Genomic DNA, 17,871 nt, shown 5'->3' on the forward strand with positions numbered 1-17,871 from the left:
CATATTAGTTGCCATGTCCAGGCTGGAGTAAGTGTGAATAGTACAATGAAATCAGAGCTGATTAACAGCCCATATATTAACTCCTGTATGAAAATCTGTTTAATCCAGGATTTTCGTTACACTGAATGCTCTCCTTACAAAATATGAGTATTTATGCATCTTAATTTAATAAATATTGAACAGTCACTTGTAAAATAGAATAACAATTTAAGTTCAGTTCAAATTCTCTATAAAACTTCTTACAGATCTTCAACTTTATAGTTGCCTCTTACTTATATTAAGAGAGATTTGATAAGCTTGAATCAAACCCAGTTAGAATAAAATCCTGAAATCTGTTTGTTGTGGCAGAACAAAGAAGTCTAATGTGAACACACTACATTTAATCTAAGTCTTTCCTATTTAAAAGTTAACTATCAAAGTACATTGTCTATAAATACACTCATTATAAAAAAATATATATCTGTGTAAATATAAATATATGTATAAATGTATAACACAAACATGAAATCAGCAATTGCAAGCCTACAGGACAGCAATAATCTCAAGCCATATATACATCCATAACAGAAAACAAATGGTAATGAAACTGCTTCTAACATTTTCTATTCCTCAGAAATTCTCCCGTGATATTTTTATTTTAAATATGATGTTCCTGCTACAGGCATATATATACAAGACCCGATTTGTTCTTACAATTTTTATTAAATCAAGGAGTCAACAGACATTAATGTCCTGAAGAGATAAATGGTAAATTCTCATCTGAAGAATCTGTATTAGACTGACACAACTGAATATATCCCAGCTTTCAAAGGTACTGCACTAAAATTCTTTGTCAATCTAGATCATAGCAGCAACATGGCCTCAGCCTGGGCTGGGAATAAACCCTTCCATAGATGAGAAGATCATTCAAATTGCACCCATACCTAATCCTTGGCCTTCACTTGGAGAGAAGTATGACAGCAGGGCCAATTAGTACCATTTGTAGAGGGGATATGAAATGGTTGTAGTTCTGAAGCTCACTTCACCGCATTTATTCTCTAAGCCTTCAGGAAAGGACTTTCTTCTTTCATCACTGCCTCTCATTCTGGGTCCATATGGGTTGGACCCCTAAATCAGACTATCTGTGACAATGTTGAGTACTTCAGAATCTGCAAAATCACTAATGAGTCAAGAAACTTCAGGCAAACCTTCCTTTATACTTCATGTAAAAGAAATAATCAGAAATATTATGATGAGATATAGGCATGTTGCTTCTGGACAAAGCAAGATAGGCAAAATAATAGAAAAGACAGTGAATAATATTCATCCGGTCACCATAGTTAATAAGTAGATGCTGAAATTCATTGTCAGCTGGATCAATTTTTTTTTTTGTCCTAAGGAAGAGGCTTTTCACTCCTTCAAGCAAATACCCTGTTCACAGTGCAGTTTTTTTCTTGCGCTTTAAATTTTGGTAGGTGAAGAAGTAAGATAACTCATTTAATGTTTTGTGGGTGGAAGCAATGGGGTAAATTCTGAATTACACCCTAGGGATAGTACTTAAGGAGGATATGGGAGAAGGATGTTAGAAAAGCACAGGTATTGGGATTACAGAGCATTATTGAAATAAATGTCCTTGGAAGAAAGATGCATACCACTTGATGTACACAGTGAGCTCAGTCTACAGAGAGTAGGACCTCCCTACAAATACAACTTTATAAACTATGTAATATATGAGCCATATAAAAATCTGTCTAATAATTACAACAATTCTGTATATTTTTAGTAGTCTCTTCCATAGTTATGTTTGTATTATTTGGTAGGTATTTAAAATCATGCAAGCGTTGTGGTTAGGTTGTAAAAAGAATTAGCAATATGAATGTAAAAAAAAATACACAAATATATTCCTAGAATATTCCTGCAGTATAATCCATCAAGACTAAACAATTCTCAGGCAACCCCTCTCCATAGCTTTTCTTTTGTTAGCTGTCATGAAAAATATCTGTGAACAGCATGTTTTTATTGTGAAGAATTTTTACACAAAATTATCATTAACCATGTTTTCAGACATCAAATGTCTTTACACATTCAACACTGCATCACAAGCTTGTTCAATAAAGTACAAGTCCTCATCACATTTTTCTTTTTTGGAGAAAACTGCGTTCAAGCTACAACTGGGATAACAGTGTGGGATTAAGATTTTTTGCTCTTTAAAAGTTACTGGCACCCTGCTGTGTCACTAAGGGTCTGTCTCCAAAATATTAGTCATTTGTCCTAAATTCCTCTAATGGCATACAAGTCTTTTGTTATTAAAAGTCCATTTAGTGGTGCTGCAGAATACTTTCTTCTACAAGATGAAATCAGTTTATTCAATGACTTTCTCATCTAGTGAGTTTTGAATGTTATTCTAAGAACTAATCCTCTTTGTCTTAAACATTTTTATATACATAATTCTCCTTGGGACCATCTCTTTCCTGTCCTATGCAACATCTGCTTTCAGGTAACCCTTAATCTTTTTCTTTTCATCAAGTACTGCTGTGTCTTTGGTAGCTCCAAGCCACATCTCAAGCAAAGTGTATGTCTAACACAGACATTTTTGAAGGAAAAGGTGGTACAGCCATTATGTTGAACCATGCTCTTGTCACTTCAGTTGTACTGTGACTCTCTCCTGGGCCTGAGAATCCATCAAATCTCTCTCTAATGCTCCAAGACTGTCACTCAACTGCAAGCCCACAGAAAATATTGGCATAATGTCGTCATCAGCTCTGTAACACTCTGCTTAAATCATTATTTATTTAACTGGAGCATCCTATATCTATGACAGCACTACGTCAGCTTAATTCACCAGCTGTAAGTTACAATATGTATTGTTGCACATCCATTGGTATATCTACAAACTGAAAAGTGCTAAGAATGTTTACAAATTGGTAGCTACCATTTAAGCTAAGGTCTCTTACATAGCAACAAATATTTTAACTATTACTTCCATGTAGTTAAATAGCACAATTTTAAGTCTTCCGATTTTTCAGAAATGCCTGGCATGCTTTTTGCTGCCAATTTAATAAAAAAAAATCCATCAAGCTTCATGACTACTTCAGCATCTTTTTTAATTCTATGTGGGAATGGAGAGACAGTGTTCCCTGCAGAAATATTGCACTAAGTCTGATTTAATTTTATTTTAAATATTTTTAATTTAGAAGTATTTTAGAAGTTTAGTCATTATTTTAATTATAAAAAGACCATAGCAAATTGATGCTAGCATTTTGATTACTTTAATATGAATAAATATTAACAGTTAGTCAACTGAAAAATATTCCAGTAAACTCACCGTGGACTTCATTGAAATAATTTGTTCTATGTCTATTATCCTGTTTGAAATTTTGTCAAATACATATGTTCCAAGGGAATGCTTTAATCTCAAAGTAATACAATTTCCAGTAGAGCAATTTTGTGCCAGTTCTACAAGTAACACACATTTTAATGACAAGATTGTCCTCATACCTCTGATCCCCATTCCAGAAATTATTCTTAACAGCTTTTAGCTAGGACTTCTGAAAACAGTTCACAGTCTCTAAGGACACTTGCAGAGAAGTGTTTTATCTGGGATTAAGGAAAGAAATTAGCATGACTGCTACAAACCACAGGTGCTTGACTTTTGTGACTAATGAGGTATTCACAGGTTCCTGATTACCCACTGTTCTCTCTTAACTTTAGCTCCTACAACTTTTTATTATTTTACAATATCTGTAGAGATTACACAGAGATGCTAAAAGCTGTTCCTTTGATTAAATTAGTTGCAATGAAGTTTAGTGCCGTCTGCAATACAAACTTTATTCTAAATGGTTTTTTGATGGTTGATGTTCCTTGTGCTTCTTAAGATAATTATAAAAATGTTGGCTCCATTATTATCTTTAGCCAGGTCTCCGAATTAACATTAATCAGAATTTATGAACCCAGTTTTTCAGATGCAAGGCCCTTCTGGGTTTAGATCTTAAATACAATTAAGTGACAATCCCTTAATTATTTTGTAGCTAGAGACTCACAAAAAAGATGGGTATGTATCCTCTATTGCTCAGAAACTTATTGACAGAATTTGATAAATAAGGTGAGTTGTTCTGTCTGCACTTAGACCCTTTAAAACCAGCCAGAGAGTGGTAATTTTTTGTTTGATGGGTACATTGTTATGAGTTATGATGTACTATTATTCTGACACTTTAGATAAGGTGTTTTAGAAAGTGGGAGAAATAAGTGCTGTAGAATTTTCATTACAATTACAGTACACAATTCTGTAATGTCCTTCTTTGTAACATGTACTGCCATTATATAGAAATGAAAGTATGTAATTTCCCTCAAAGACAAGATCAGTGCTCCTTTTACCTTCCATCTTGTCCCCCTTCCAATACAACAGATTAAAACAGTCTATGGAAAAGAGAAATTGTTCTTGTCAGCTGTTTTGGGGATGGAGGATTCCCCTTCACTCTAAACTTTCAGTTCAGCTCTTACAGAAAGTTTAATGCAAACCCAGAAGATTTCTACAAGCTTTAGCAGCTAACTGAGCTACAACTTGGGCTGAACAGGACTTCAAGAATTAATAAAGCCTTGACCATTCATACACTAATTGTTTCCATCCACACAATTCTATATCAGCAAAATCAAACATTTCCATCTTCAAAGTTAACATCTGCCAAGCAGGATTTCTCTCACGTAGCGAGTCTCAAATCCATTTTAAGGCATTTAAAGTAAGACTAAGGCACTTAAAGTAATACTAGGGGTGGATCATCACTTAAACAGAGGGTTATGTTCCTTTTTGCATAAAAGTTCTTGTAGCTCCTTAGTTCACTTTTTTATCCTTCAAGGTATTCCTGACACATCAAGACACTTACAACCTGCAAGGTTAATTCCACCTCCCATCAGACTATAGCCCATTATCCTTCTCACACAAGTCTGAGAAAGGAATTACTCAGCAGCAAAAGGGATAACATTAATTAATTAATCATATTAACAATGGGGGTGGGAGCAGGCATTGCCTTGTCAAGTATAAAAATGTTCTAACAATAACTACCTCCCTGTCTCCCACACAGTTTTCACTGACAAATTTGCCAAAATTTTTTGAAAGAAAAAGTCTTGTTCTCTCAGTTAAATAAGCATTTACAGTCTTATCTTCAGCCTAATATAATAGTCTGTTTTCTTTCACCTCCTGTGCCTACAGCCGCTTGGTCTGAAAAGGTTTTGAAGCTGCCAATGATCTCATACAAATCTAAAGAGTCAATTTCCTCTTCTCCAAGAAACAAAAATGAAATATAGGTTTGTGCTAGGTGGTTTCAAGGATTACCCAGGAAAATAGTACAATCACTCACACTGCAACAAGCAAGAAGGAAACTTCTATGAGATAAAAGTAAAAAACAAAAAAAAAAAATTCTCATGAAATTCTGGAAGTCAAGCTGAATGTCAGATTTGGAGTCCAGAATAGAAGTCGTCCAAAATCCCGATATAGTTGGAGGTACTTCTACAGAAAATGATGTTATTTTTGTCTTTCTCATACTGCCCTGAAACATGCTGAACTTGTTTTTCCATACCAAAAAGCTTAAAGTGCAATTTTAGAAATTATCAAACTGGAAGGGAGCAGACGTGACTGTTTGCATGCTCATTCAAAACCTGTCATTTATGTTACCAACACTTGGTCCAATTCAAGCATCAGCCAAAATAATCTGAATGTCCTGACGCAGCCTAAGAACTAACTGAAATTTTTCATATGGGTTGGTTTTACAAAGATAAAATTACTCATGTTCAGCCATGACCTTTTCAAAATACTTATGCAAAAAGAGGAGGTTGGATAGAGGCTGATAATTAATAGGGCTTTTTTTTGTGAGGAATGGCTTCTTAGTATAGGAATAATTGCTGCTTCAGAAATCTGACAGGGAATTTGCCTGCTCCTACTGTCAGTTATAACTGTCATAATATATAGCATTAGAAGCACATACTTCTATAAGGACAAAAAAGAAATGCGAGGACAGAGGTAGAAATGCATTAAAAAGGAAAGAGGGGGAACAGCCACCTCATGGTACTTAATTTGCATGACATTAAAAAAAATGTACAGAGCTGAATCCAGTGGAGAAGAAGTAGTACTACACACTGATCAGCTTTCAAGTGAGCAGTTTTAATCATGTATCCTGTTGTACTTCTAAGCATGTTTCTTATCCCTACTGAAAAGGTTGTCTTTCACATATTCCCCCTACACTAGAAATACTAAAACAAGGCACTTTGCATTTCGGACTACCTGGTCATAAACTCTCCCTTTCAAGACCCCATGCTTTACTTATGCTATTGAAAAAACAGAACCACTGCTTACCTAAAGTCAGGAGGCACAATGGGTCTCTCTTCCTCTGCCTCTACCTCTTGTTCTCTCAGAAGTGGGAAAGAAGTGAACTTCCAAAGTGCAGTCTTCCTGAGAGAAAGTAAATAGAAAGATTGCCTACGGCCTTTGATGATAATTCCCCAAGAACATTGTTTAAACAAGTAAGTTATATCATTTGAAACATTTAATACAATAAAACATCACATCAATCTTTAAGGTCAAATCTATAACTCTTTTATCAAGAGTCTGTTTTTAAAGTAGTCTTGTAGTTTAACAAGGACATGTGGCAAAACACCTGAGGTTGTGATGTTCAGCTCATAATCACACTCTCAGTAAAACAGTAAGGTAAAAAAAGGGGGTTAAAAAGGCAATTAACTGTTTCAAGCTTTCATTTCATTTACAAAGAAAATGTATTTCCCTTGCTCCAATTCTCAACCTCTCTCTGGTCCCATCAAAACTCCCTGAATATATATTTGCTTCCTACTCCTATCTTAGTGCCCTTGGTCCAGTCAATCCAACTCATCAATTCCTTCAGGGGGGTGGGATGTGAAATTAGCTAAGTAGGAGGAAAAAAGAGAGGTGGGATAAGAACAAGGAAAGTCAGAAGGCATGAAGACTGCCTGGGCAGTAGACAGAGACCACTGCAGTCTACACCAGAATGTCTCACATAGCTAGAGAGAAAAATTCATAATCAGCTTGCTTATTTTAAAAAAATTACTGTTTGTTAAACCAATAATAAAAAAAATTTCTATCAGATCTGTTCCAAAGCAAGGATACATAAAGTTTAGTTGTACAGTATGAAATTATTTCTGCCCTTTACAGGCATAATATGATACACACCATAATTGCAAGACAACATAGAATCATAGAATCATAGGTTGGAAGGGACCTCAAGGTTCATCTGGTCCAACCTTTCTAGGTAACAGCACAGTCTAGACAAGATGGCCCAGCAGCCTGTCCAGCTGAGTCATAAAAGTGTCTAATGTGGGGAGATTATTCCAATGGTTGACTGTTATCATTGGGAAAAAATTCCCTCTCATGTCCAATCGGAATCTCCCCAAGAGCAACTTGTGTCCATTCCCCCTTGTCCTCTCCATGTGACTCCATGCAAAAAGGGAGCCCTCCAACTTCCTTACAGCTACCCCTCAGGCACTGTTATGTGGTGATGAGATCCCCTCTAAGCCTCCTTTTTTCTAGGCTAAACAAAGAGGCAAAGCCTCCTCCAAAGCTCTCCAAGGCCAAGGACAACAGCACGGTGGCAGGGTCTGCCTGGATAATGAGAGTAAACCGTGCAGCATTGGAGCAGTTCAAAATGTTCGCTTGCACTCAGCAACTCTTCTCACCCGAAAGCATGGCTGTGCGGAAATATTGCTACAGGGAAACACCTCTGACAAGTACTTCTGAATTAGGGCACACACTCAAAAAACCCCATTTCTGCACTGGCTGCCTGTCTTCTCCTGAAAGCACCTGGAACATTTTGGGGCTTTCGCAATAGTCCTAGTGTTAGAAGAGGTCTTTCTCCATGTTAAGTAGTCTTATCAGATGTGCGCACAGAGCAAATGAGCTTAAACAATCCCCGAGACCTCTCCTTGCTGCTTAGAAGGCAGGATGCTGCATTGCCTAAGTGCCTGCCTCTGACACAACACCCCAAAAGCAGGGAATGCAATGATTTCGAAGGACCTTTGTGACTTACTCAGGCCAGAATGACACAAAATACCAAAGCTTTGATGCTGATAGTCTGGAAGGATCAGTGTAAATGTTCAGTGCAGCTTTGTCCACTGAGATTGTAAAAGGCTGTGTCGTAAGACTGACTAGGAACTGTGTGCCTCATGATGTATTTGCTACCCTCCTTTTCCTTTACTGGCCATCCAGCTCCTCTCCCTTTCATCCACCTTTCAGGATGTGTTTGTTAAGCTCCCTCGGGTGAGAAGTCTGACTGCGTTTCCACAGCGTCTAGCATAAAATAAGCCCAGGAGGTTGGCCAGTGCATCATGCCCAAAGTAAGCACAGCTAATATTTAAGGTTTTTTAAATTAATAATATTTCTTCATTACACAATGAAAAGCAGACCTCCTAAAAGCTTCAGTGCTTTTCCAGACGCCAAAGAGAGCGCATTTAGAAGGTAAAAATCCAACATGCCTGCAGATTTCCACAGGTCATACCAGAGAAATAACTGGTATTTGTCCTGTCCTTGCTGCTTTTTGGCTCAGACTCCGGTCATGCTTTCACTGGGGTGGATAGAGAAGAACTTCATTAAGAGCAAAGCATGTATGACTAAGGTAAGCGGTGCAAAAGTCTGGCCTTCTGCTTGTGAAGTAACAGCTATCACATCTCCTTGACATCCTTTTAGCTGACGTCTGATACCTCACTGTAATGAAGCAAACCATGGGTGATGTCCCATCCTACAGATCGAAGTCAGTGGGAATTCCCTTTGAGCAAAAGGAGCAGCTGTTACCTGCGAGAGGCCGAGGGATCAGGTTTAACTGGAATTTCCCAAGACAAAACCCATAGCTACTGGCAGGTATTTGTCAGCATGCGGCAGTCTCAAATAAAATATATTTCTTTCCACTACAATCTTAAATAGCCTACATTTTCCTCTGGAGTTTTAATCCGCCTACCATGTAGTACTGAATACTACTACATGCATCCTGGACTTGCGGTCCATTAAAGTAACTTAGACAAAAGGTACACTGTAAATTATTCTGACACAACACAGAGCAAATACAGCAAAAGTAGTAGTGGAAATGTTTTGATATATGCATGGTTTTTAGGTTTATTTTAACTGCAAGTTAGTTAACTACCTTAGCCCATCTATCGAACTTAAGAAATGTGCTGCCTGGTGACAAAGAATTGTTTGCTCAAGCTACCCACTAAATTAGTAGATTATATAGAATAGCAATTTTATCACAATCAGAGATAAATTCTGTCTTCTACTGAGATTCATTTAGCAAAGGAAAAGAGAGAGGCAACCAGTGACCACCCCGATTCTTAAACTCCGCTTAATCTTCCCTACATTCAGGTTAGACCTGCCTCTAATGTTAAATAAGAGCCTGTGGCTACCCAGACTAAGATTTGTCACACAACTAATCATCTAAAACTTTAGTGTCTAGTCCACATTCATCATCTAGGCTCTAGTCAATGAAGAAGAAGAGCCCTCTTCAGCAAACAATTTATCCAATTTTAAAATGGATTTCTAAAAGAGATGAGATGAACTACCCTCAGAAGGGGTCTGACTTACTCCACAGACCAAATAGGGAGTTGAGACTACTTCCTCTGATGAGAAGGCCTGTTTTCAGCCTGATCCAGGTGAAACTAATCCCATCTTAAATGTTCAACTGGCACTTGTCTGCTTGTCAAAGTTTTGGGGGGTCACTTGCAACACCACTCCTACGCCCACCACAGCCAGGCAGCCAGCCCTGGACTTGCACCTACACAAATTATGCAGCCCTACCTGTGAAAAATGTCACAGTGCTGCTACAATTGCACAGCTGAAAATTAATGCTACTGAAATCTGCTGAGTGACATCAAGGCACTAACAATGTCGGAAAATATTTCAAATAATGATCATTCAAAAGGAGTGTAGTTAAATTCTCCATGAATGTGACTCATCTGATCAAGCCCTCATACATTAAAAGTCTACAGTACAAAAATCCTTCATAGAGTTTTTTAAATCTCTCAGTCTCCACAGAATACAGGCATTGAACATCAGACACCTTAGATACATGTATGTCTTACGCTTTGTGGAAATACTGCAGTGTCTGTTCTCACTGTCCACAATATGAACTACCTTTCAAGTTCTGACAAAATGTTCCCAAATAGTGCCTATTCTTCAAAGGTTATAGTTTTTCTTACAACTTTTTTTCTCTTTGATGTGCACTATGTTTTCAAGCTTTACTGTCCTTTCCAAGTCCAAAGAATCCCAGGGTCAGGCTGAGACCCACATGTTGTCATCAAGGAACATATACTGTATAGTGTTCAATAACAGCGTGACTGGGTGAATCCTGTCTCAAAATCTCTCCAAGGTTTGTATTCTCTGTGAAGTTTTAATGTGAAGGTGGTCTATCTAACTCTTCCCCCCCACCACCCCGTCTCAATTTTTCATATAACTTCAAACACAACCACATATTGTATCTTTCTCATTCTTTTTCTCAGCAGCCAGCCACTCTAAGTTAATTTCTACTTAGTACAAATTTATTCCTAGGTGCTCCACCTGTAAATTAACGAAGTGTTCCTACCGTACCATTTGCCACTGGCAACTCAGGCTTAATTATTCCAGCATTTCCAGCTGTGTTACTGTAATATCACATCCAAGATCACACCACAAGATAACTTCTTATCATTGCTTCATTATCTACTTGTATTTGTTGTGAATTCCTACTTACAAACACTAGCAAATGACACTTGCAGTATGTCCTGCAAGATCTCTACACTGTAAAAATTATAGTGCAAAAGGCAACTTAGAGTTTAAAATTTTATAAATTAATAGGTGGTAAGATTGAGTATGCAATAAAAGAGTTTAAAAAATGTTCAATTCAAGAATGTGAAATTTCTCATGATATTCTCTCAATATTAGTGTTATTCACAGGACTTGTGATCCTGGATGACAAATATTTCTGCTGTCCTTTGAAATTATGCTCCTTGTCTCTAGACATTTTTTATACCTCCAGATTTACACAATCTACAGTAGGAGTAGAGGGAAATAGAGGCTGACTGGGGAACTGGTTTGATACATGCTTGAGTTTTGATCTTATTTTAACTGCAGGCTAAGTGCCATCATTATTCCTTTCATCAACATGTGAAAACGTTGATTGAGCACACCGACACTTTAGCCGTACTTGGTATCTGAAACTGTGAATGATCTTGTAAAATAATTCTTGACTGACATTTCATTTCACCTTAACTAATGAGTTTCATGATGGACTAGATAAACAGTAAAATGTACAGAAGTGGATAACTTCTATAATTTTATAGGAGATTTTGAGACAAGGCTCTAAATTTGAGACCATTGAAAGAAGTAACTAAAATAACTTTTGGCTTTCTGTTAATCCAATCTGATTCTGATACTGATGTAAAGTATCTGCTTAAGAAAGAAGATCATCATAGAATTATAAATAGATCTGCTCATATTATAGAAAAGGAACATTTTAAATTGATAGAATATAGCAAACAAAGCAGATCAGTTCATAGCTTTTGTCCACTGCATATGGGATGAAAAGAAAAAAAAGTAATGAAACCCTACACACTGCACCAGGCTTTTTAGCTTGCTCCCATAACTCAGCACAGCAAATGCAGAGAAGACAGGTTCTCTGGTAAGACACTGTAAGAGGAAAGAAGCCTGTAAGAAGCCTTGCTTTGTATCCTGAGCCACATCATATTTCCACACATTATGCAGGGAAGAAGAGCTATCTTGCAACTGGCTCCTTGGAAAATGCTTTCCTTCAGGGGCAAGGGAAGAAATTTTTGCTGTCTTGAACTGAATTAGTCCCATGATACTTTTCCAGTTTGATATGTTGATGCTGTTATAACACATGGATCTAGCTAAAGGTGCAAACACAATCCTATTGTTGTTTTGCAATTTTATAGTGTAGGCTAAAAATGGAGTTGGGAAACACTGATATAATGATTCCATTTACAATATTGTTTTACATGGAAGACTTTCTGTGTTTAAAATATACCCTTAATTTTGAGTATGCAAGATAAATACGCTGAGGTTTTAACGAGGTGAGAACAAGACATTGGAGGGTCTGTAACTTCTGTAGATGTCAGATGGACTTGTGTTTTCGTCTTATGTTATCTGCTTTGTTATCCTAATTTATGTCATTAGTCTCCCTGGCATATTTCCTACTCCCTTAAGTTTATTTAACAAGTGCAATACAAGATAAAAACCTGCATTAACTTCCTTTTTATTTGGGGGTAAATATAAACAAAATAGCTATTAACAGTTAAAATCCAACATGCGCACTCTATATTAGTTTAAGGCTTCTGCCTGCAATCATAGTTTATCGTGTAATCATGTAATGTGCCCATTTTCAATTAATTAATTTAGTCCTAAAACTGGAGAGAGATGAGCACTTGCAACTCTCGCTATATAGCTGTGCAAGAAAAGTTCTTTCTAATGTTTCCTGAGATACTAATACCAATAGCCTGTTAGCTCAAACAAGCCTTGCCTGAAAGCTTAAGGAAGGAATTTGCCGTCATAAAGGATAAAAATTGTGCCATAGGAAGCAAAGGATAATCCAGGAATTTAGGACTTCTTTTGCACAAAACTGTAATAATCTATTTGTCCCTATCCTGCTGCTCCTGAATCAACAGATATTTTTGCCTGGCCAACTTTCACCTTCACAGTGCCATGCACTGCTATTAACTGCTGTCAAGCCATCGTAATTAGAAGTCCATAAGAAGGAAGAGTAATGCCAGTATTCAGGGGAAGAAGAAATACATATTAACTCAGTTTTGGGTTATATTAACTTCCTCACAGTACCTGAGGTTAATAAAAAGCTATACGATCTTTTCCATTTCATGCCCTCCCAAGCTCTTGCTGCTGGAACCCCAGAGCAGGGAGATTGGCATAAAAGATTTGTCTTCAGCACTCATAAATCCACTAAAAGCACATCCTGACATTACATATGAGTGGCATCTTTAAAGTTTATCATGCTAAGTGAAAAACCAAGACAAGGTTCACATGATCTATCATTTAATATATTTTATCTAGAGCAACCATGACAAGTTTACACAGAAACAGTGTATCAGGGAAAAATAAATATTCATTTCTTTAACAAGATTTGGCAACTGAAAACAAAGACAAGATGTTGATGCAGTGATCAACCAGACTGGACAATTTCACTTCAAAAAGCAAGTGGGTCTGTTTTTTGCAAGTGCCCAGTCATCTAGTAATCCAGTCCTTATTTCAGTTTTCTGATATAAATTATTCAGAGCACAGAGGGAGCCTGGGCCTCTCAAAACCAACAGGGAAAAAAAACCAACTTGATGATGATGAAGTATCCAAAATTTCCATTTCACAGAAGATAATTTTCCAATAACAGTAATAAAAAAAGTTTCAGCTAAAAGCTCCTCACTTTATTTTGCTTAATGCATTTATTTTAAATTGAAGGATATAATCATGCAAGACAAACTACTTCATGAAAATATTCCTTCCAACCTGCCAGGGTTTAGTATTATAACTTTGGATGAGGTAAAGAAATACTACCAGTGAAGAATGGAAAGCCCAGAAACTAAATGCTTAGTCTAAAGCCTGTTTTTTTCCTTCATATACACATTTATATTTTTATAATTTTATATATAAAATATAATTTTATATTAAAGAATTATATAATTATATATTAATATAAATTCTATATATAATTCTGACTTGAGGTGATCAGGGACATACCATGGGACATTTAATGTGTTATAACAGCCCTTTATGCAGGTAGAGAATGGCTACCTCCCAGTGCAGTTAAGATCACTGCTCTTCTTATCTTTTTCCTTATTCTATTATTTCTAAATAATCATAGCTAGCACTTCCATAGCCCACGTGCATGAAAAAAATTCACACTTTTACTTTTCACTTTATTGTGACTTTGCTTGAACATATGCTGGAGCCACAAATCTGTTATCCACTACATTTTGCATGTTGAATTATACGTTTGATATGATATCTTTCCTGATGTCAAAAAGAAATCATTACTCCAGCTGAACTTTTTATAGCTGCCTATCACTGTGCGAATAACTGAAGATTGCAACAAATCTGTCTATCTTCACTGTGTACCTGGAAATATTATTTTAAAACTTTTGTGAAATAAACTTCTGGGAAACTAGAACTTAAGTAATTTAAAATTAAATAATGAGATCAGTTCCATAATCAGCAATAGATTTTCTACAGTTTTCTTTAGAAAAGAGGTTTTATAAGGTTGTGTAGTCTATTTGAAAACAAGATGAGTTCAAGATAGATTTCTACACTGGACTCTAAAAGTCTCAGAGACCACTTGAAGCCTGCTACAAGTGGAAAGAAGATTCAAAAAGAGATTAAAAAAAAAAACAGAATGGCCCAGCTTTCTCTAGAAATTCAATAACCTGTCTGGGTCTTTAATATCCTGCCCAAGACAAACCTGAAAATGTTAGTTCTGTTCAAGCCAGAACTTATGCTTACCCAGAAGTAGTGTTCAATATTTCAGCCACATCAGAGCCACTAAGCAGGACAAGCTGGTCCTATGTGCATACTCCAGAGTCATCACTAGTTTTATTTTTCTTCATTAAATGCTTGTCTGCACTAAAATGTCACTTCTCTGAGAGGAAATCCAGCTTTTCCTAAGATGCAGTGTTTCAAAATGCCTGCAAGCCAAATTGAGGCAAGGAAAATAGGGAGTGATCTTTTGCCTTGTGCCTCCAGCACATGTGCTCATCACAGACACTGAGCTGGTGGGATTCTCAGCCACCGATTCCTTAGGAGATATCTGCTGGCTAATATACTCTCATAGGGCAGCATGTCAACAAACATTTTTATTCTTCCAGAAAACTCACGGTTGGTTGCATAATACAGACAGAAAAAGGCTGTCTGAATCAGCTGAAATGCACACCTTCAGCAAATTTGTGTAAAGCAATTTTATAGACGCCCATTTTTTTGGACTCCTTCAAAATTAATGTGATAGCTTTACTATGGGAATCAAGCTGAAGCTCCACAGCCCACTACTCCATCCTCCCAGTGGAAGTCAGCCACAAAAGAGACTGCAGCACAAAGGTGAGGCAATGCATTCCTGTGAGAAGCGTCTTAAAAAAGAGGCATTAGCTCAGAAACAAGAGATGAGGTGATTCAGTACATTGTCTGAGAAAGCTGTGGAGTACTTGATACAGTTTAAAGCTGCCGTTCACTCTGCCTTTGCTTTCTGAATTATAAATCTCATGGGACATACGTACTCCCACTGACATATGAAAGTACAATCTGTACTTTGCGACAGCATCAGTGAATCTAGTTTTCTGTGGGTTAGCCACAAAGACTAGTAAATATTTCTTCACACTGCAACTTATTAAAACAAAAATTTAAGATAGAAGCATTGCCCCAAGGGAGTTATAACGTGTAGAGAGCAGACTTAAACATCTGGAGGGAAAATTGAACTCTAAATCTGAAGTCCTTCTTGAAAATAATCCTACAGTCTCTCAAGTATTGGAAACAAGTCATATTGTTATGAGCTGACAACAAAGTATGGGATATTTCCTTCCTTAACTATGATTATTTTGCATATCTGAGTAGCAGTTTTATAAGATAAACAGATAACTTTCTGTGAAATATTTTTTGCTGCAAAATCATGACCTTTCCTTGTGAAAATATACAAAAAATACAACACTACTGCAGCAAGAGCTTCTAGTTCAGACCAAAAACCACCTTTGCTCTTTTGCAGGACCTGTGAAACTTCTCAGGTCTAATTTGCAAATAAGGTGTAACCATTCATAAGTATGTTTAAGGATTTCTTTATCCAACTATAACCATACCATTACTGGATTAAACACATTGAATAAATAGATCTTGAAATTCCTGGAACATCTGACTGATAGAATGCTTGCAGTAAAGAAGAAAAAAAGTTTCCATATCCAGGTACTTTTCCAAAGGACTGTGTTCTCTGCTTGTGTATTGGTTTGAAGCTTTTGTATTTCTGACTACCAGAAGTGACACAAGTACATCTTGTAGCTAAAGAAAACTCCTCTGCTATGGGAGAGGTACAAACTTCAAAAATCTGGGCTTCTAGAAAGTCTGTGGGAGTTACTATGCTATTATAATAAATAGTATTAGAATTGTATAGCAAGATTTTTTAACATAGGTGTCCAAGGTGATATTCCCAAATGTTTGTAGACACTCAGATAAAGGCTCTAGAGTTCATACTAAAAGGTAATTTTGGAAAGTATCTGCAAAATCCTTTGGTTACCTCTGCTTTTTTCTAAATTTCCTTTTTAGTTTGAAGGTTCTTACACTGAGTTATGGTCCCAGCCATCACTGGTAATACTTACTGTAACTGGTGTGCTCCCAAAATATCTGGGGCAGGCAGAGCCTGTGCCTGTGCAAAACCATGTCACATTCCATGCGCTTCCAGCCAAACCACAGGGAGACAAACTGCACTTGCACCGTCCCAGTAGGCATCATCTCAAAAGCAGCCTAGTGGGGCTGTGGTACTGTCTCAGAGACGCAGGCAGGAAGGAGCTCCGTCTGCCGCTAAATTCAGGAACATCGTTTAGCTCATTGCTTTATGCACGCCATTGGCCCAGATTCTGGATGTTAGAACACATGGTTCTACAGAGAAATGGTATAACCAACAAAAAAAATTTAGAAAAAGGAATTCATGAATATGAAAAAAAAAGAAAAAATTAAAGCCATTGACACCACAGATGTGTGTGCTGCTGGCAACACAGAGGCTGGAACCGCCTCTGGCTGGGACGCCCATGGGGGCTGCCAGCAGACAACATGGCAACTGATGGGTTTTAGTCATAGTGGTGCTGGGAGACCTCACCAAGCAGCACCTTGCTGTTTGTTGCCTTACCAATGGTATTTAATTTATTTACAAAGGGCGACTTCCGCTTAATTGTCTCCTGCAGCCTAGCCCACATTACACACTGGAGATGGGTGTACATAGCACTTTCCATAGCATCTAAACTGTAAAAAGCCATTTGAACGTCAAGTGGAAGCTTAGCAAGAGTGGGCTTTGAAAAAAAAATGTGGCTCAAGTGCACAGCAAATAAATGTACAACACAGAAATACCTCAGAGGTATGAAGCTGCTCACCACCGCTGGCCTGGCCTGGACAAATCTCAGGCTGCAGCAGTGAGAAGGGCACCAAGCTGTGGCCTGACAGGCCCTGGAAGGCCCTGATGGTCTGCACCACAGCCATGGCCAAGCTCCCTGGCACAGCCTGGCCCATGGCCCAGTTGACGCCATGACGTGGGGGGCTCTGTTGCTAGCCCAGCCATCCTCCCTTGCTCTCTCCTGGAGGCTGGACCCTGCCCACCTGAAAAGGGCCATGCCTGGCAGCCCCTCAGCTGAACACCCACCTGAGCCCGCCACCACCTAGCCCCAGTCACTGGGAGCCAAGCTCAGAGAAAACTGCTAACAAAGCCTGGATTTATTAGTCCTCCCTAGCTTCCGGTACACCCGTGTGTTTAGAAAGTTTTGCCTGGTACACATAAAATCATAACTGTAATTACAGTACACATCAAGCAGCTTCTCCAAAGGGTTAAGCATCCACTGGCCTGTACAATAACAACATCACATATAGACGGGAAATTAGGACATTTCTTCAGACTGTAGTCTTCCAGTGTGCATGTGCCAACATGGTAATTTAATCTCTCCTCTATACAGCCTTTTCAGCTAACTCATGACCCACCTATAGGACCATCTGAAATGTCCACTGAAGAGATGGAAATCAAATGCAGGCAGCAAAATGCAGGCTAGATGACAAACTTGTCTTCTTGTTTACAGCTGGTAGTATACCATTGTTTTCAAATATTCATTTCAGCATTGAATATATTAACATTAACATAAGCAGGAAAGTCAACAATG

The sequence above is a fragment of the Egretta garzetta genome, unplaced genomic scaffold (genome assembly GCF_000687185.1).
Source record: "Egretta garzetta isolate BGI_Z169 unplaced genomic scaffold, ASM68718v1 scaffold375, whole genome shotgun sequence".
Classification (NCBI taxonomy): Eukaryota; Metazoa; Chordata; class Aves; order Pelecaniformes; family Ardeidae; genus Egretta; species Egretta garzetta.